The 21,973-nt window shown below is 37.3% G+C and overlaps 2 long non-coding RNA genes across 2 annotated transcripts in view; both read right to left on the bottom strand.

Annotated features, from left to right (window-relative positions):
* Nucleotides 1-11,224, bottom strand: part of LOC138743899 (uncharacterized) — a 116,702-nt gene extending 105,478 nt beyond the window's left edge. Inside the window, exons 1-2 of the long non-coding RNA XR_011345103.1 lie at nt 11,012-11,224; nt 10,814-10,923 (exon numbers count right to left, since the gene is read on the bottom strand). This is a non-coding gene — a long non-coding RNA (uncharacterized lncRNA). The remainder of the gene's footprint in view (nt 1-10,813; nt 10,924-11,011) is intronic.
* Nucleotides 11,225-12,914: 1,690 nt separating this feature from the next.
* The window catches only part of LOC138743898 (uncharacterized), a 46,466-nt gene continuing 37,407 nt past the window's right edge, over nt 12,915-21,973 (bottom strand). Inside the window, exon 5 of the long non-coding RNA XR_011345102.1 lies at nt 12,915-12,993. This is a non-coding gene — a long non-coding RNA (uncharacterized lncRNA). The remainder of the gene's footprint in view (nt 12,994-21,973) is intronic.

The raw sequence follows: 21,973 nt of genomic DNA, 5'->3' as shown, positions 1-21,973 counted from the left end.
ATTTTAATGGAGCTATTAACCTATTTAAAACAGGTTAAATAGGTTAACACCTTGTTAAATATCAAAGGAAAAAATTTCATGAGAACACATTAAATATTTGTACACTAATATTTGAAGAGTCCAATCAGGATGATTCAACACTCTTCTGACAATTGATCTCAAAGGAATTGCATCATTTTAGTTTCAGCAGTGGGAGGACAAATCACTTCTACTTTTACAAAAATAAAAAGTTAAAATTTGCAACAAAAAAAAACCTATTCTTAAAAAGAGATTGTACTGGTCTGGTGTCAGATACATTTTCTTGATGCATCAGTAACTGAGAAAACTATGGTTTCACTTTTCTTCCCACCTGCTGTTTGACCCTACTTCCCAGGCTGTGTGTCCTGTCGGGACCGATGTGATTGGCCTGCTAATGCCTTCGTCGATGTAATTGACCCTTGATACAGCACAGAAGAAAATGGGAACGGCAAGTGCACCTATTGCAAAGATACAAGTGCATAATATACATGAATTAAACCCAATGCTGTTCCTTTTAAAAAGGACACACATTGCAAGAACTAAAAGATATAAACCCTGATGGTTCCTATACTATTTATTTTCCATTAGAAAATTAAATTCCTCTAAGTGAAACACCAGAGGTGCTTGTCAAGCTATAAATTCGCAAAAACTTATCCGGGCTGAAAGCTTTCCAATAAGGCAATATTGTCTTCTTCATGAATCAAAAAAAGTAAGATGTTGAGCTGTTAACCAGAGCAGAATAGTCCAAAGTAGAAGACTCCATGTTAGTTTTCAAACAAGCCAGTGGGATTAATTGAATAAGTCCTTCAAAACAAAAAAGGAACATGCATAAAAAGTGTACTTATCCAAATGTCAACCTTCCCGATGAGGTAGATACTTTTGGAGGCTTGCACTTGCACCTTAAAGAATGGCATCAGAAAGAATCACCTTGCTCTCATGTAAAATACTATACAGAGTCTTCAATTACTCCTAACTGGTATATATTGTCTGCCAAGGCTACTCAATAGTACTTGAACTCAAACAGTTGTGAATGTAACTGTTCTAAAGGTCTTTCACATGAAAGGAAAGCAGCATCTTGAAGATAAATAAGTATTGATGTCTCGGAGCATGTACTCACATGATTCAGATTGTTCAAAGATAAAGATTAATTTGTACGGTGATGAAAGGTTTTTGGTACCTTTCAAAATCAGTTCGATTCATCAGGGGCAGGTGCCTTGAGGTTTGATAACAGAAATAAGTGAAGTTGATGAAAAAGCTCTTTTGCACAAAGTGAAAAGTGCTGGAAATCGTTCCAAAAATGTATTTGTGGAATGAATTTAATTTAGGAGTATAACGAGGAAAATCATAGACGATCCTTTAATGAGACTATATGCTGATAATCAAATGAGTCGGTTTTCTTGTCCTCATAATTTAGTGCTAAGTGCTAAAGTGTATAGGAACACAGAACACACCAGAATGAAAATTTGGTGAATACATCGTGCAAGAAGGACAGACTCCTGGGACAATGGAACTGATTCTGGGGAAAGGGAGAGGTGTACAAATGGCTACTCCAGGAGACCAGCAGATGTCCAAGGGGAAGATGCATGTAGAAACTTGTTGCAGCCAAATAAGTTCAAAGTACCTGTTTGGAAGCAGCAAGTACGAATTTTGGTGCATACATACATTTTCCAATGTACATGACAATAAAAATATTATCATTAAGATTTAAATTTCAAAGGAATGAGAATTCAAGTAGGAGAAAAGGGAGAGAAACAAGGATGGAAATTAAAGAAATAATCGTAGAATTTTAAAAGCCTAAAGGCAGGAAATCAAGGGAAAGAGGCAAATTATACAGAAATACAAAATCAGAAGGCTAAAATGTCAATCTAAAGCCTTTGTGTCACAGTACACGAAGCATCTGTAATAAGGTAAATTAACTAGTGCCTCAAATGATGTGAATGCTTGGGATCTGACAGCTACCACAGAGACATTATTTCAAGAGGTTATTTTTGACTTTTAGAAAGAATGGATGAGGTAGTGGGTTGGCATCTTTGCTGAGATTACATAAGCAGTTGCGAGAGTTGGATGAAGGTTAAAAAACAGCATATGCAACCAACAAGAAACTAGAGGTCAGGCAGCATCCATGGAAAGAAATGGACAGCTTATGTTTTGGTTAAGGACCTGAATCAAGATTCTAGCATCTGCAGTTCTAGGTTTTATGTTTCAAATAAAGATAGAGATTGGAGTATTATCTCCAAACAATTGGCACATGATAGGAAAGGGTAAAAAATCAAGGTTATCTTATAAATTAATAAAAAGATCAATAATGTGGAATCTCTGCTGACCCCTGGAGAATAGGTAATGAATATACAATAATTGTTAATTCTTCCAATGATAAAAAAAAGTTGTAATGGGCCCCACAATTTCATAAATTGAAACTTTCTATCATTAATTCCCTTCAGGATGTTTCTATTTACTTAGGAAAGTAAGTAGAAGGTGAGTCCCTTAACCTCCAAGTTTTTCTCTACAGTAAATAAAGATGAGAACTACCTGTTAAAGATTTCACCCATCTCCTGTGATCCCACACAGGAGATGACTTTGTTGATCTTTATGGGGCCCTATTTTCCTCCCAAGTTAACCTTTTGCCTTTAATATTCTTGAAGAATCTCTTGGGATTCTGCCAGAGTTTCATATCACCTCCTTGCCCTCTTTATTTTCCTCTTGTGTACTTCCTTATCCTCCATAAAATGATAAAAGTACATTACTAATCAAAAGAGTAAATCAATAGTTATGGGAAAACGGCCAGAATATGGACTTGAGGATTGTGGAGTCAGCCTCCATGGAGCTAGCTCAAAGAGCCAAATAGTCTCCTCTTGTTTTGTTTCTTATGGTCTTGTTATTGAACAATCATGTTTCCTGGCCTTTAATTTGATTCAATTGGTGGAATGAATGTTTTCTCACTCCTCTCTCCTGTTCCTTGCTTATTTGCTGATTGAATACCAAATTAAATCAGAGTTGATCTTGTTGATATGGGAGGATAAAAAAAAAAGTATGACACTATACAAGAAAAATAACTGAAACTGAAAGCACAGTTGTTGACCGCACATTTTACAAATAACTTGTTCTTCCTCTGGTTCCACTTCAGCATTAATACAAATATTTCCACATTTGTTAAATCTATGGTGGTGCCAGATGTAACACAATCAATGGAATGTTGTTAAAAGCAACAAAAAAAAAGTGCTACATCATGGGAAACTCTGTCCATGCAATTTGTAATTTTCTTTTAATTCTCTTTTCATTCAATGCATTTTTCCTTGTGTGGTTTTGAAATGGCCCATTTCCAGTACTAATATAATCAGCCACTAGGCAGAGCAGTGAGTTAATTTTATCATCCACTTCCACACCATCACCCCAGTGTTATGCTTTTTCTTCCAACTCAATGATGCCAAGGCAAGATTGGAAACTGTTCATTTTCTTTTCTCCAAACTCTTTTTATATATGGTTGTCAATCCCAATACACATTGCAAAAGACTTCGAATACAAGAAAATAAATGAAATATATATATAGATATATATCTATATATATATTTCTCGTTCTATCTTTCCAATCTCTTGGGTTTCACTTGGCCATTGGTTTAAAACAGTCAGGAATCAAAAATGTCCCAGAGGCTTAATTTGGAAAACCATGCATAAAGTTCCCTGCAATTATTCAATAGTCTTTAATTCCTTGATCAAGAATTTATTTATTAGGCCCAACAATTTTGTCAATTGCATTCTCAAGAGCAATGACAACATGGTACCAGAAATGAAATATTAACTTCTATAATATTTAATAAAATAATTAATAAAACAAATATGAATTCACATTGATTTGGCAGAGATAAACAAAGCATTTTTTAATATCATGGTATCGGTTTATTTCAATACATATCCCTTGCTCCATAGTTCACAGCACCAATCTTGGAGCTTGCTTCATGGGGTCCGCTGCACAAGTCTGAGGTCTGGGATTGGGGAGACACATGGTCAGCCCTAAGATTGACCAAGAAAGAGATGCTGTCTACAATGAAGGCAAAAGACTCTGGAAACTAGAGCAAATTGGATAATCCAGCCTATTGCAATAAAGTCCTGATCCCACAGAATCCACAAATTTCTATAATATTGCAATTGGGACCTTATTCTGAAAATGCCAAAGTGTTTTTGGTAATTCTGCTATGAGTAAGACTTAGAGACAAGCATATATGATTTCAGAACACTTATGGAAAAGAAGCACACTTAACCTCCAACTGCTTATGCAGATTTCTGATTTATTGTCATAGTAAATGCATGACATCACATAAAAAGCCAAGATACTTTTTCCTGTGGGTGAGGTAGAATTACCACTTATTGGTCATGCAAAATACTGCACTCAACATACACATGTAACCAAATAAAGAAATTTAAACAAACTGACTATGCAAATCAGAGGGAAATAAAATCAATAAAGTTCAAAAGTAAGAGTTCTTACACGTTCCCTGATTGAGTTTTTTGTTGAGGAGTCTGATGGTGGAGGGGGAGCAGCTGGTCCTGAACCTGGTGGCACTTGCACCTCTTTCCTGATGGTAGCAGTGACAACAGAACGTGTGCTGGGTGATGTGGATCCTTGATAATTGATGATGCTCTCCGACGACAGCACTCCCTGAAGATGCCTTTGATGGTGGAGGGCTTTGCCTGTAATCTCTGGAAATGTGCTTCATGTCACATCAGTTATTTTAAGGAGTTTCTGTTCCAATTCATGGAGGGGTATAGTGATCCCTGGAATCATTCACCATGATTTTTTTTGGACACATCAATACTGGGAAATGGAACATTATATACAACACTTTTATTCAATTGCCCGCCATATCTTTTACTGAAGTATCTGGAATAAGACTTTTACCATCACTACTAGACCCAAAGAAAGAAGTTATTAATGAAGGCAAAGCCCAAGCGCAACACAGAAGTGCCAAGTAGCTTATCATTTTGAGTCTTAATCAAGTTAAATTATTAAATCTTCCTTTATATTCACCCCTTGTATACTTTCACTGAATTATGGAAAGTAGATTTTATAAATCATTGTCTTCTAGCTTCTTGGCAAATTAGATGAATTGCATTCTTAGTTTGTGCAAAACCCTGCTTTTGAGGACTGAACTGTTACAGTACATCTTAAGAGCTTCAGAATGACTATGTTATTTTGCACGATTGCTCTCTAATGTAATTTCCTCAATATTTCTAATGTCCCGAGAGGGTCAATTCCCACTGTGTCAATTATTCTAGCCACACTAATCAATCATAACTTAAATATTAAGGCATATATAACATTTTGCCACAAATAATGGACTGACACAGTATAGTTTCAATAAAAAAGTATTTGAACCACCAGCTTAAAGTATTGATCCGAAGCTATGCTGAGTTTATAATGCAAGAGGCCTACTTTTGTCAAAAGATTGCTTAATTTTCCACTCCATGTTGAAACAAGATTCTCTTTACTCAGCAAGGGACACTTCACCAGTGTGCTTCTCAATTCTGATATCTTCAGTACTTTAGTTACATTCAAGGATGTTTTGAATAAATTAACCAAAAAAAAACCAAACAGCTGAAACACAAGTCATTACTTGCCCATAAACAAGTAACTTCTTTGTGGTGAAATTCCCTGTGGACTTCATTACATTTTCACACAGTAAAGTGTGAGCTACAGTATAGAATAAAGAACATGAACAGAAGAGCAGGTGTTGTTAATATGCAAACTTGTAGTGTCTGCCTGTCCCGCATCGGACTGGTCAGCCACAAACGAGCCTGCAGCTGACGTGGACTTTTTACCCCCTCCATAAATCTTCGTCCGCGAAGCCAAGCCAAAGAGTGCTTATACCTTAAGAATTTTTAGAGTTTAGATGTTCAGCAAGGTAACAGGACCTTCCTGCCCATGAGCGCACAAGCCCCCAATAGACCTACAAATTAACCTCCCACTTCCTACAGCCCCTGTACATTTTTTTTGATGGTTGGGAGGAAACCGGAGCACCCAGAGGAAACCCATGCAGACACAGTGAGAACATACAAACTCCTTACAGAGAGCAGTAAAACACCGATGTTAGCAGACACCTTGATTTAAGTACAAAACCCATTGCTGGAGAAACTCAGCAGGTCAAACAATGCACTTTATATAGCAAAGATAAAGATTCATAACCAACATCTCAGGTCTGAGCCATTCATAAAGGCATGGACAGACAGCGCCAGATTCCAGATAAATACAATGCATTAAAATAATAGATTATAACACAATTCAAGATCAATTTGACATTTTTTGTTTGTTTTTTTTTTCTTTCAACTGGGGATTTTTTTTGTAAAATATCTGCTGGTTTCTGTTAAATTGAACTGTAAGCAGCCAGACGAGTCGAATTGAGGGAGGCGTTGTGAGACAACAGGATATCTTATGGTACTGTCATATATCTGCTTTAGGACATGAACGCAAGATTTGGAGAGGGTCATTTGCACACCTTCATTTGTGATTCTGTGAAAAAGGAGAGCAAGATCTGGTCTTTGTCATTTCTCTTGACATCATAACATGCCAATACATTATTCAACCGGTAGGTTAGAATGGCAAACACAGAACAATTTGCTCACCACAAGAAGCCAGACATAATTACGAGATAATAACCAGACACTAAAAGTATTCCCCAATCAAATGTCTGCTGGGCCTAGACTTTGATAGAGCCATTTAATTTGTAACAGTGCTATGTTCTTTTTTTCCTTAGCTCTATATTCTTATGCCTTCAAGAATGTGTCCAATTCTCTTCAATGTTATTATTAAATATATTTCACTATCTTTATTGATAATGAATTAATTGTGCAATTAAATGTTTCCTTTTAACACTTCTGGTTCATTTTACTAACACCTTCAATTTGTACATAATAGTTATTGCCCCATCTGCCAACTTAAATAATTTCTCCTAACTTATTCCATCAAAATGACTGGCAGGCTCCTTTTAACCATGTTCTAAACAAAACATCACCAGCCTTTCCACACAAAGTATTTCATCTCCGGTACCATTTCACTGGGCTCCTTCAGGAGCCAAAGTGAAAATCCTGAAATGATGCTAGAGCTACTTCATGTCTTCTTTTAACCATCAGGATTACCTTCTTATTTCTTATTCTCCTCAAGGACTTCATTTGTTCCTTGCTGTCTATACCTGCTCTGCTCTGCACCTCCTTCTTCTTTAACAGGGCATTAATATCTCTCAAAAAAACCAAGGTTCTTTTTGCCTATTAGTCTTTCCTTTAATTCTGACAGGAACATTCAAACTCTGTACACTCAAAATTTCACCTTTGAAGGCCACCTACATATCAAACATGCCTTCACCAGAAAAACAACCTGCCTCAATACATATTTGCCAAATTCTTTCTAATGATTCCATTAAATAAGGCCTTTCTCTAATTTAGAATCTCAACCCAAGGACAGTCCTGTCCTTTTCCACATTATCTAGAAATTAATGGCATTATGATCTCTAGATTCACTTCCATCACCTGCCATGAAACCATAGAACATTACAGCACAAAAAAAAGTCCTTTGGCCCTTTTAGTCTGTACTAAACTATTTTTGTACATCATCCCATTAACCTGTACCTGGACCATGTTCTTCCATACCCTTCCCATCCATGTACTTGTCCAAATTTTCTTAACTGCCAAAACAGAGCCTGCATTTATCAATTCAGGTGGCAGTTCATTCAACACTCTCACCACTCGCTGCACAAGGAAGATCCTCATAATAATTCCTTTAAACATTTCTCCTTTCACCCTTAACCCACGTCCTCTAGTTTTTGTCTCACCCACAGGAAGGTGACCAAAGCAGCCTACTAGTGATAAGGACCCTACAGGATGGTGACGATGACTAAAACTGGACACAATACTCCAATGTCTAATACAACTTCTCCATAACATGCCAACTCCAATACTCAATGCTTTGAGTTATGAAGGCCCAAAAGATCTCTTTTGGGCCTTATCTACCTGTGACTCTACTTTCAGGGACTTATGTATCAGTATTCCCAGATCTCTCTATTCTATTGCACTCATCAGTACCCTACCATTTGCAGTCTATGTCCTCTGTCCTACCTAGGTTTGTCCTTCTTCCAAAGTGCAACACCTCACATTTTTATGCATTAAATTTAATCTGCCATTTTGCAGCCTATTTTTCCAGGTGGCCCAGATCCTTTTGCAAGCTTTGAAAGCCTTCTTCACCATCCACTGCACCTCAAATCTTTGTGTCATCTGAAAACATGCTGATTCAATTATACATTATGATCTCAAGATAATGGATGCAGATGACAACTAACATTGGATCCAACACCAATGCTTGAGGCACACCACTAGACACAGGCCTCCAGTCAGAGAGGCAATCATCCACCATCACTCTCTGGGTTCTATCATAAAGCAAATAACTAATCCAATTTACTACCTATCCATGAACACCAAGTGACTGAACCTTCCTGACTAACCTCCCATGCCGGATCTTGTCAAAGACCTTACTAAAGTCCATGTAGATAACGTCCTTTCCTTGCTAACTTTTCTGGTAAACTCCTCGAGAAACTGTATTAGATTGGTTAAACATGACCGATCATGCACAAAGCCATGTTGTCTATCCCTAATCAGTCTCTGCCATCCAAATGCTTGAATATCCGATTTCCTCCAATAGCTCACCCACTGCTGATGTCAGGAACATCGGCCTGTAATTTCCAAGATAATTCTTAGAGCCTTTTTCAAACAATGGAACCATATTAACTACCTTCCAATCCTATGCCACCTCACCAATGGCTAAAGACATGTTAAATACATCTGCCAGGTCCCCAGCAATTTCTTCGAGGTCCAAGAGAACATATTGTCAGGTACTGGAGATTCATTCAACTTTATTTGCCTTAAGACAACAAGAACCTCTTCCTCTTTAATCTACATGGGTTCCATGACCTCATTGGTTGTTTGCCTCACTTCCATAGACTGTGCCCGTTTCCATTTAAGATTTCCCCCATCTTTTCTGGCTTCATACATAGCCAATGGCTCTGATCTTCAAGAGGACTAATTTTGTCCCTTTATATCATTTTGTTCATAATGAACGTGTACAAGCCCTTAGGATTTTCCCTCACCTTGTTTGACAAAACAACCTCCTGTCTTGTCTTAAATTTCCTGATCTTTCTTACATCTTTTCTTGTTTTTTTTTGTACTCCCAAAGTACCTCATTTGCTACTTGTTGCCTATACTTGCTATACATCTTCTTAACCAGACCCTCAATATCTCTCAAAATCACAGGCTCCCAATGCCTGTTAACTTTGCCTTAAATCCTGACAGGAAAATTCAAATTTTGTACTCTCAAAATTTCCTTTAATAAGTCAGTGACTTAATAAAGGACCCATCATACTCTCTTCTGCCCTCTTGTCAGGCAGAAAATATGTGAGCTTGAAGCCATATTGAATGACAGTTTCTTTCCTGCAGATAGAAGACACTTAAATGGACCTCCTACTGGTAAAAAAAAATGCTGCCCTTGCATGGTTTAACTGTACTTCACTCCATATCCTTCACTTTTATTTTTGTAACACTTCACCTTGCACTTCCGCCTATTTATTTAGTTAGTTATTGTATTTCCCACTCCCTGGATAGCACGCAAAACAAAGCTTTATTTTGCTGTAACTCTGTACATGTGACTATAAACAATTCAATACAATCTTAGATCATGACTGGTAGATTATCCAGGTCCATTTAACTTAATAACTTCATTTTATTACTTAAATTCTTGTAAGATTTACAAAGTTTATAATAGTGTATTGGTAAGATCAACTTAAATTCTCAAAGTTTGGCAGCAAATATTTTTGCAGAGCCTTTAGCCAATTTAACAAGTAAATTGAAGTTATAAAATGAACAAACTTCACAACTATATCCATTTTTTTCACTAACCATTCAAGAATCTGAAATATTTCGAAGTTTAAGATAGTGTGTGGACAGTTTAATTAAAAGTTAACCACTTTACCCATGATTGGATCAGTTCTTGTCAATTTTGGAGAGACAGACTTTATATTCGAAAGATATCAAACTTCTACATTATGTACATCTATTAATCAACAATTAATAGTCACTTACCAAAAGAGCATAAATCATTTATTAAGTAACAATCTAACACCACTAATTAATACAATAATTTTGATTATTATATAGCTCCTGACACAAGTGCAACAAAAAAACCCACAAAATGTTCAGAAATAGTTTGGTAAACAATGGTCTTAAGCGTCAATTCTGCATCTAAATAGGATTTAAATGGAAGAATGTGCAATTATTTTAAAAAAGTCTGCAAGTTAGTTTGGTGTAAATTGTTGATAGGATTCTGCTTTCTTTTGAGAGATATATATTGGTTCAGAATTGGCATTATTACTTTTCTAACTGTCTAGTGTAGAGGGACATGAAATACCTCTCACAATGGATGGGAAGTGGGAGTACACAGCATTGAGCTTGTGGTAAGTTCATTTGGTCACAGGTGGAGGAAAAGATGATTAATAAATCCAATCTAAATAATTTCAACTATGCTCAGCAGCCTCAAACATGATCAATGCCAATTTATTTTGCATTCCACAATGTTAAGTTTAGAGTTCAGCTTCAGTGAATTTGGCTTTCAAGTGGAATCTAAAATACAAAATAAGCCAAATGCATATTTCTGTTTTTTTTAAAACACTGTATATTACTCTGCTTTCATAATTTGAGCCTGCAAGTCTGGGCAAATAACAGTCATAGTTATTAACCTGCGCACCATTGTTTCTTGTCACTCTACCTGATTCAGAAGCCTCTCGTGTTCATTCAGCTGTTGATGTAGGCTTTCTTTATGTTGATTTACTCTGTGCTAATTTCTTCCAATAAACTGCTGAAACATCTCCAGTTTTTCTGCAAATTGAAGATATAGTGGTTAACATCAGCAAAGTGGATTTGAAAATGCTGTTTGAAATTTTAAAAATAATAATGTCCTTCTAACCTTTCTGTTTAATTTACATTTTCCTTCTTTGGCTTGGCTTCGCGGACGGAGCTTTATGGAGGGGGTAAATGTCCACGTCAGCTGCAGGCTCGTTGGTGACTGACAAGTTCGATGCGGGACAGGCAGACACGGTTGCAGGGGAAAATTGGTTGGTTGGGGTTGGGTGTTGGGTTTTTCCTCCTTTGTCTTTTGTCAGTGAGGTGGGCTCTGCGGTCTTCTTCAAAGGAGGTTGCTGCCCGCTGAACTGTGAGGCGCCAAGATGCACGGTTGGAGGCGAGATCAGCCCACTGGCGGTGGTCCAATTAGCTGATCCTTTGAAAAAGGAACACTCGCCATGCAATTCTCTCCTAAATTAACATATTTGACCTAAATTTGCAACCCTTCACTGGTTACATGATTTCGCTGCCTGATTTGAAGTTCTTTTTAAAAATTGAATATAAACTTGTTACTGTAATATGGCTCAATTAATCACTTAGAGTGCTATTTGGGTTCAGTTTTAAGAATATTTTCACAAATTAGTTGTGGACCTCCCAACTCCACAAATCCTAGTTTCAGAAAGTTAGATAATGACTCTCAAGATTATTTAAACAAGGCATAGATTTATGAAGAAAGAACACAACTTATTAAAACATTGCTGAATGGGAACTAAAACAATCAAATCCTCCTCCTGTTTGCAGCACTTTACCAGGTAAGAACCTGTATAAACTGGTACTGTCAAATCAGCACACAACATTGTACATCACATATTTCTAAAGAGTGCCCTTCAAGGTTAAACACAAAAATATCAAGCTGCATTTCTTTGTTTACAGTTTGCATTTCAAGTTCTTCATCGCAATACATTAGATCAGTTCTGTTATTTTGAAATGTTCTGGAAGCCAGCCAAGTCTTATGACTTTCCAATTTAACTCAAAATCTGTAGAAAAACACCAATTAAAAATATCAGCTTATCATTGGTGTGATGAACGAATGCAAAAAAACTTGAAACAATGTCAATATATTTGGAGATAGAGAAGGCTATTTCTTGGCAAGCATCCATGCCCAGTTCAAAATTCAGTATAATTCTAGTCCCAAAAGGAAAGAAGCACTAATTAACGTGTGTTAACTGTAATAAAGAATGGAGACTATTGAGAAATTATAACAAGAGCATAGTTTCAAGAAAAGAATGAACTTTTTCATGGACCTAAATGGTGAGACTTTGACTCATGACATATAAATTGCCATTCTTAATTGTACAAATGGGGAAGATGATAATCAAGGCTTTAGAAATGTTCAAATGGAAAATATAATTAAAAAACAAAATAGGTAAGCAAATAGCCAGCAAAGACTGAACTGGAAATTACGTTAGTTTTTTTTTTAAACCAGAACTCCTGCAGAAAAATGCTCAATGGCAAGTTGGATGCATGGATTCCCAAAATGGGGCCTCACCATTGCAATGGATATCAGTATTCCTGATGAAATGAGGCTAAGTGATTGCTATAGGCTTGAATGTGGGCTCCATTGTACATTTGAGACACTTCAGACCACTAAAGAACTAAAAACTACTATGTATGAAAACTGATTGGCTTTAATGGGGTGGCTGAGAAAGCAACACTTAGCTTTAACACATGCTACAGTTTTTAGTTAGCATGGTAGGATGGATGATGGACCACTTTCCAGAAATATTACTTCCAGTCTCCATGTTCAATTAAAAAAAATATACATTGCCAATTCTTGAGAGCTACTATAAGGAGCAATCCCAGAAATCATTGGGATATCAACCCGAATTCAGAATATGTATGGTGTGTGTTAAGAGGAATGTAATAAATGTAATTGTTTGCATCCTCAGTGAGAACCATAATTTGAACCAGCTTTAAGAAATGGAAAGCTTAATAGAAAGAAAAAATGAATACACAGGCTGACTAACCTTCGATGACACTGTTCTGCACTTTCAAAACCTGTTGCTCAAGCCATTTTGTAGCCTCAATACAAGAGACTAAATGATTCTGTAAGGGAATAAGAAGACAAAACAAAACAAACTTTGAAAAACCTTGTTAGAAATGCCAGGTATCTGCTTGAATTGCCAGTCCTGACAAATAGGGTACTTTGACAATGCAACTCATAAACATCGTTATTAAAAGGCACCATAGTTGGCGTAGAAGTTAGCACAATCCTGTTACAGCACCAGCGACCCCGGTTCAAATCCAACACTGTCTGTAAGGAATTTGTATGTTCTCCCCATATCTATGTGGATTTCCTCCAGGGCCTCTTCTCACCCTTCAAAATGTACCAGGGTCGTAGGTCAATTGGGTGTAATTGGGCAGCATGGGCTTGTGGGCCGAAAGGACCTGATACAGTGCTGCGTATCTAAATTTAAAAAAAATTATTGCTCATAAAATTGTTGTTAAAATTAATTTTGTAACTTCTACACTTCCAATCACTGATGTCTTTGAATTAATTGTTCAGAACAAGCTTCCCTTTAACCTACTCATCCAATAAATTAATTGGGGATCTTTATATTTTGAATTCTGTTGATGGGTGCTGATCATTTTTATAGATGTGAATTATTTTTTCAAAAAAATGGCTTCTGACAAAATGTATTTTTGGGGAAAACTGAAACTACAAAAGGAGTATCAAGCAAAATTTTGTCCCAAAGACAAAATGGAAAGAACAAAGGCAGAGACTGTAAGGAAGACAGAAATGACCTACATTTTGATGGTAACAAGTTAAATGATAGATAAAGCAATCTCTACTGTAAAGATATATCGCTTCCTTAATAATTTTCTTCTGACTTTCTCATCTCTTTGCCTTAAATCTTTCCTTCCTTGCTCAAATTTCATCAATAAAAGGTTGACTTACACAAGGTTCATAAATTTTTACTTTCCTCACTTCCAAATGCTTTACCATGATCTTTGCGAAATGCGGCAATGCAAATATAATGTCCATTTTCATGGACCAACTTTTGATGTCAGTGAGTAAATAGCCGAAACATTAAATTTCACAGGAAATGTACCAAACATTGGAATTTACTTCAAACAAAGGAAAACTAAATGTATTCCCCACAAACAAAAAGCACAACAATCCCATATAACCTTCATTAAATTTTCAAAGATGTTAAACACCACCTGAGAATACCAGAGATGTGGGTCCTTGCCTATCATTTTTCAATGGCTTCATGCTGCTGTTTCCAGAGCAACCACACAATAAACCAATCACAACTTAATATGAAACATTAAGAGAACATGATGAAAAAAATACAAACATATACAATACAGTATTAACCAAAAGGGAATTATTATTCATAATGTAAACTATAACATCATTTCCATTTCTCACAACAAAAAAAAAGTCAATAAATAAAGAGTTGAATCAAATATCACAATACATGAACAAAAATCCTAATGGAGAACAGAAATAATAAACATGAGATTTATTACAAACTGAAACAAATGAGCACAGAAGCAGCTCAGCAGCAGAACGGTATATATGTAAAACAAATGTTCAATGGAACTGAACAGAACAATTGGAAGCATGCAGCAACTCGTCAATTAACAATAGCTTTTTGACAATACTGTAAACATACAATAGAACATTAAATAGGACAAAGCTCTACCTAATATTTTGCCAAGCAATGAGCAAATTAAAATTCATTAATGATATTGAAAAGTAATGCACAGAAACATAATCACCAGGATTTTAAAACCAGGGAAGCAACCCTGCTCTTGCAACTCCAATGGAATATTTAAAAATTATTGTTTACTTCATATTTGTACTTTGGCAGGCAATCCTGCAGATTATTGAGAGAAATTGACATATGCCTATTATAATTTGTGTGGGAGCTAAAATTGCCATTTTTCATACAAAGGGCAACAATAATGGACTGTCGCTAAAGATGCCTAAAAATGGCCATTTTAAATCTACCCAATGGCTCAGCTTTCACAGTCGTCTGTGGCAATGAATTCCACAAATTCACCACCTTCTGGCTGAAGAAATTTCACTTCATCTTTGTTCTAAAGGGATTGAGGCTGTGCCCTCTGGTTCTAGACTCTCCCACTTCTGGAAGCATCTTCTCTACATCCACTCTATAGTCCCGTTCAATATTTGGCATGATTAGATGAGATCCCCACCTCATCCTTCTAAACTCCAGAGAGCACAGGCTCTGAGCTATCAAATGTCCCTCATATGTTAACTCTCTGATTCTGGGATCATTCTTCTAAACCTCCTCTGGACCATCTCCAACAACAACACATCCTTCCCAAAACTGATCACAATGCTCCAAATGAGATCTGACCAACACCTTAAAAAGTCTCTTTGCTTTTATATTCTCATCCTCTCAAAAGGAATTTGCCTTCAATTCTACTGACTCAACCTGCAAGTTAACTTTAAGGGAATTGTGCACTAGGACTTCTAAATCCTGTTGGATCATTGCTTTCTGAATTTACTCCCCATTTAGAAAATAGTCTACATCTTTATTCCTTCTGCTAAAGTGCATGACCATACATTTTCCTGCATTGTATTGAACCTATCCAAGTCTGTCTACAGATTTCCTACTTCCTCAATACTACCCATCCCTCCACCTATCTTTGTATCATAAGACATAGGAGCAAAAATAGGCTATTCAGCCCTTTGAGTGTGCCCTGCTATTTAATCATGAGCTGATCCATTTTCCCCACTCTACCCCACTGCCTGGCCTTCTCCCAATAACCTTTGACGCTCTGGCTAATTAAGAACCTATCAATCTCTGTCTTCAATACACCCAATGATCTGGCCTCCACAACTACCTGTGGCAACAAATTCCACAGATGGCAAAAAGAAATTCCTCCATATCTCTGTTCTACGCAGACACCCTTCAATCCTGAAGTTCTGCCCTTTTGTCCTAAACTCTCCCACCATGGGAAACAAACTTTTTATATCTACTCTGTCCACACCTTTCAATATTTGAAAGATTTTAATGAGATTCCCCTTCATTCTTCTAAATTCCAAAGAGTACATGCCAAGACCTGTCAAATGCTCCTCATATGATAACCCTTTCATTCCTGGAGTCAGCAACCGAAGAGATCTAATCAGTGGGGGGGGGGGGGGGGGAGAAGAGGGAGGGAAATTAGGGTAGTCACAGGGGGCCACAAACTGCCATTCGAGAACTCACTCAGCTAGTGGGGGGGGGGGGAAAACAGGTGCCATATCTGCCATGGACTTCCTCCGTCTGCCACGCCGTCACACTTCCCCCTCACTCTGGCGTTTCAGACACGTGGAGAATAAACCATGCAATTCATTTTGGTGACACCCTCTCTAATGGTGTCATCCCATGCAGTCTGCAACCCCTTAGTCATGCTAGTGTTACAAGTAGGTGGAGGGGGGACAATAACTCATTTGGGGGGGGAATGGCCTGCGAATGACCCCCATGACGCCAACCCTTCATCTAAGTGCACCTCCTCTAACCCAATCCAACATCAGCACATCCTTTCTTAAATGAGGAGCCAAAACTGCCTACGATATTCCAAGTTAGGTCCTATCAGTCCTTCTGCAAACTTGGCTACAAAGCCATCAATTCCATCGTCTAAATAATTTACATACAACATGAAAAGTAGCAGACTCAACATTGAACCCTTTGGAAAACCAATATTCACTGTCAAACAGCCATAAAACCCCCCCTATATTCCCACTCTTTGCCCTCTGCTAGTCAGCCAATCTTCTCTCAATACTAGTACCTTTCCCATAATACCATGGGCTCCTATTTTATTTTGCACCCTTATGTGCAGCGCCTTGTCAAAGGCCTTCTGAAAATCCAAGTAATCAACATTAACTAACTCTCCCTCGTTTGTCCTTCTTGTTACTTCCTCAAATGCCAACAGATTTGTCAAGCAAGATCTCCCCTGCAGGAGAAAATGCTGACTTCAGCCTATTTTATTTTGTACGCTCAAGGACTCCAAAATCTCATCTTGAATAATAGACTCTAGAATATTGCCTACTACTGAAGTCAGGCTAACTGGCCAATAGTTTCCAGTCTTTTGCCACTCTCCCTTCTTGAAGAGTGAGTGAGTGGCAATTTTTCAATCCTCTAGAACCATTCCCGACTCAAGTGATTCTTGAAAGATGCTAATGTGTTCAGAACCTCCTCAGCAATTCTTTCAGACCCTCGGGTGCAGTCCATCCCGTCCAAGTGACATATCCACCAGCAGATTCCCAAGATTCCTTCCTAATTGCGACTATGCTCACTGACACACGTTGCTGGCGTCTTCCACAATTAACCCTGATTCAAAATACCTACTTAATTCATCTGCCACTTCTTTGTTCCCAATTACCACTTCTCCAGCAACATTTTCCAATGGTTCAATGTCCATTCTTCCTTCTCTTTTACACTTTACATATCTAACTTTTGTTGGTAAATAGGTTTTTGATTCCATTTGTGGCATTTCAAATATATTACATACTTGACTTAACTTTATTTGAACATACTGTGCAAATGAATCAAACATTTTGCAGTGATATAGTACGACCATAGGAACATAGGAAGTTAGAACAGGAGTAGGCCAAAAATGGCTCATTGAGCCTGCTCCGCCATTCAATACGATCATGGCTGATCTAATTTATGACCTAACTCCACCTACCTGCCTTCTCCCCATATCCCCTAATTCCTCTAGCATGTAAAAATGTATCTAACCGAATTTAAAATATGTTTAATGAAGCAGCCTCAACCACTTCCCTGGTTAGAGAATTCCAAACATTCACTATTCTCTAGGAAAAACTATTTTTCCTCATCTCTGTCCTAAATATACTCCCCAGAATCTTGAGACTGTGTCCTCTCGATTTAGTTTCCCCGGCCAGCTCAAAAAACCTTCCTACATCTATCCTATCCATGCCCTTCATAATCCTATATGTTTCTATAAGATCTCCTCTCATTCTTCTGAACTCGAGCGAATACAATCCTAGACAATTTAATCTTTCATCATAAGTCAATCCCTTCATCCCAGGGATCAACCTAGTAAACCTCCTCTGGACCGTCCCCAAAGCCAGTATATCCTTCCTCAAATATGGAGACCAGAACTGGACACAGTACTCCAGGTGTGGTCTCACCAGTACCTTATACAGTTGCAACACCAGATGATGTTAAGCTTAAATTGATATCCTTTTTCTGTAGATTTGTCTCTGTTTGAATCTTTGTTTAAAGTGCCATTTGCGACAAATAGAAACAGCTGTTTCTGGAGACTGTTGACTCTGGTATGCCATTTTATTCTGGTTGTGGATCAAATATTTTGGTAGCCCATGCACCCTAACAATGCATTTTTTTGCATTATTTTAATAAAAACTTTTCTTCAACTGTTTCACAAAGGTCTATATCACCACAAGGTTAAACACAGTAAATAATCTCATTAAAGTGAACACAAAATCTTCCATTTGTGTAAAACTTCAAATATTGCAGCATAAATAGAATAGGTTTGGTTGATGTATCTGCCTACGACATGAGAATGTTTCTTTGAAAACTGTTAGGTGAATATAACATTTATAATTTCTCATCAAAAGGAACATTTGTTTTAACAGAAAGTTCAGTTCTTCTTGCTGATTAGCATTGCTTTACTTCCTTGCCAATCCGCAATGAGGCCTCGGGCCAGATTTCAAGAGGAATCTCCACAAACCACACTAAAGTCAACAGCAAGCTGTAACAAACAGCATGTTTCCACAGGTTATTACTGTCATGTTTCATGCTAAGTCGTTTTCAACATTTATACGGACTACATCTACACATTAAAAATAAACATTGTGATTGACCTTTTCAATAATGCATCAATATTTGCAAATTCATTTTACAGAGTTTCCTTTCAACTGATACTTGCAGTAAAATGGAAACCAACATAGCACAGCAGGTTAGTGTATAAATAATGAACAATCTATAATGAGAAAACAAATTGGTGTCTGTGCCTCAATGACCAATGTTATTCATTTGACATAAAATAATATTGTATTTTTCTCTTAAATCTTACTGACCATTGTTAATCTTGTTATACACCTGTAACCAATTCAATACCTTGTTGGCAGGTAAGCACCTTATTGATCTAATTGTTCCATAATTGATTAAAGAGCTCTGAACTAATTTGTGAGAGAGGGAAATCTACTGCTTTGGTTGGAACAACATTTACCAAAACAGTATGTAGTCCAAATAAACCACCAAATAATATATCAACAGATATTAACAAATATTTAATATTAATCTGATATACTTCAGTAATTTAATAACATTCATTTTATTTGTTCATACAATTAAATCAAGTGATTTGAGTAACTATGTATGCAGCTTATCCACATTTAATAAGTAGTTCAATTGCAATAAAAACATCAGTGAACTCAGAGAATAAGCCTCCAATTTCAAAGCTCTTATGAAAGATGAATACTAGCCAAGAATTTTTTGCTTAAATAATTTTAATTTATTTAAGCTGAATAATTTCAATTTTGGACAGTATCAACATATCTAGAAAAACACTGACAACCTCAAAAGATACAGAGCTGAGTCCCAACCATCTTCCTACCCTCAGAGTTCTTCAATTGCTAGTTTAAATGCTCCACTGGTCCATGGTTTCATGCATTATTGGACTGCAACTGCCTGCAAATTGGAGGAACACATTATATTCCATCTGGGCACTCTCTGGCCAGATGGCATTGACAGAGATTTATCTGGTTTCCATTTCTTTGAAAAAGAAAGAAGACAGAGCACAAGAACGAAAGTAGGAGAGTGGGTTAGTAGGTATAAAGGAGGTGAATAGTTCAAGATTGGTTAGGATATTGTAAAAATGTGAAAAATAGCAGGATATGTGCATAAGCTTACCTTGGACTGGAGATTACATTAGTCCTATGTTTCAGCACCAGTACATTAATTTTTAGTGTACTACTTGGCATTGTGAGAAAACTCCTTTGGCTAACCATGTACTGTCAAGCTTCTTATGGATCATTTCTCATTTCTTCCTGTACTCTTCACTGAGAATGTTTTATGAATGGTTATTTAATTCAGAAGGTGTAGTAGTCTGCAGTGCTCTTTAAACAATGCAGAGGACAAAGGAAAACACCTTCTTCACTTTAGAGAGATTACTACTATTCCCCTGTTGTTTGAAAATCCATACCATGGATTGCCCAACAGTTTCAAGTTCTTCACAGTTTCCCAGGCCAATAGAAACATCAGAGTGTACCTCATCCACATGGTCAAGAACTCTTTTATGACAGAATCCAAAAACAATAGTTTGCTGTTTTCACAAGTCCTGTGGTAGGTTTGGCCATCACAGGATTTCACAATTGTGTTCCTGATAACCGATAATGTCATTCAACAAATCATATGTGATCAAATGCACAAATAATGAACTCAAATTTAGACATGTTGGCATCTTTCATATCTTTTAACTTTTGGAGATTATAAAATTTAGGTTTCAACTTAACATATGATAAGCTGGAGATTTTCTGGATCATGAGAAAGTGAATTGCCCCATTAAAATAAAAATGTAGTTATGAGACTAATAAAATTATAATATCAGGCAGGAATTCACTCTGAATCATGTTCACCACACAACCTTACTCATATTTTCTTCTTCAGCCCTCCTCGCCTCACTCTCTGAACCTTGCATTCTCTCTGCTGCAACCTGCTTGCTATATCCCTTGGCCCTCTCCACTCCGTTGTTCTCACTAGAACTTTCCAACACCCCGATTCCCACTTTCTCATTCTGTTCTCTCCCCTGCTTTCAGACTCTGCTGCCTTCCACTCTTCCTCTCTGCCCCACCCACTTCACCTGACTCTTCAGTTGCCAGCTGCATTTGCTTTCCTTATCATCAACTGCTACCTGCCCTCTAACCATCACTCATTCTCTCACTATCCACTTCTGCTCCTGTCTCACAGAGCACTTCCCACAAACCTTTTGGGAGTTTCAGTTGTGCCTGGGGATAACAGGTGCCTGTAATCTGGTGTACAATGAGGGGTGGACATGGTGATAACCAGCAAGGCAAATAATATCCTCTTGTTCAGCCTGCCTGCAAAAGTACAACCCACTAAACCAGCACTCATCATTTACTTAGATTGGACACCACAGTTTTGGAACTGTTGCATTAGATTTTTTTTGTTGCTATAGTAGCAGGCAGATCCCACAAAGACTGCCTTCATTTGATATTTGTGCATGGAGAGATAACTACTGGTCAAAAAGTGAACCAATTTAGAATCAAAGAAAATTAACAATGCCAAAAGAGGGCATTGACTGACCAAGTCTGTGCAAGTTGGAAAAAGGCCAAGACAAACATTCCCCCCCCCCCCCAGATATTCCACAAAAACATTCAGAAAAATCTTTGTACAACTTTATACGGATAAGGATACCATTCCAATTATGATTTCTTCACTGGGGAACCAGAGAACTGCTCATTTTGGATGCTCTTGATCTTTCATTTAGGTTCATTATGATGTGCATTTCACAGTCCGGTGGTCACCAGGCAGAGCAAAGCAATATATCCATTCCACATAAACCATACGTGAACCTCAACATCACCAGTTTCCTGATCACCCTCACTATGTATGCTCAGTATCAGCCGACAGAGGCATTCACCATTGTGCCCAGAAACAAAGACAATGGTGATTAGTTCACATCTGGGAACAGTCTCAATCTGTATGTTGGGACACAAGAGAGTATTCCTTCAGCACACTCACTCTTTTAGTTGAAATGATGAAATAATTAAATTCAGTGTTCACTTTTTCAGTGTGACGAGCATGTTTCCCTACATCATGCATGTGTGCTGAGAATTTGGCAGATATAATGTTTTCTTACTTCATTTTTGTTTCTGTTACAGAAATGTCTGCTTGCCAGAATTAGCATTTCCATTGTCAGTGCCAGGTTAAGTCTGAGTTTTATTTCCCAGGGAAAGCATTGCTTATTTACTCTGCACTTCTTAATTTTAAAAAAAGTGTGCACAACATAGTAGAAGACAAATCCTGCCATTTAAATGTATGCCACCCAATTACACCTA

The sequence above is a fragment of the Narcine bancroftii genome, chromosome 10 (genome assembly GCF_036971445.1).
Source record: "Narcine bancroftii isolate sNarBan1 chromosome 10, sNarBan1.hap1, whole genome shotgun sequence".
NCBI classification, from domain to species: Eukaryota; Metazoa; Chordata; class Chondrichthyes; order Torpediniformes; family Narcinidae; genus Narcine; species Narcine bancroftii.
This window is presented reverse-complemented; position numbering and strand designations above follow the sequence as displayed.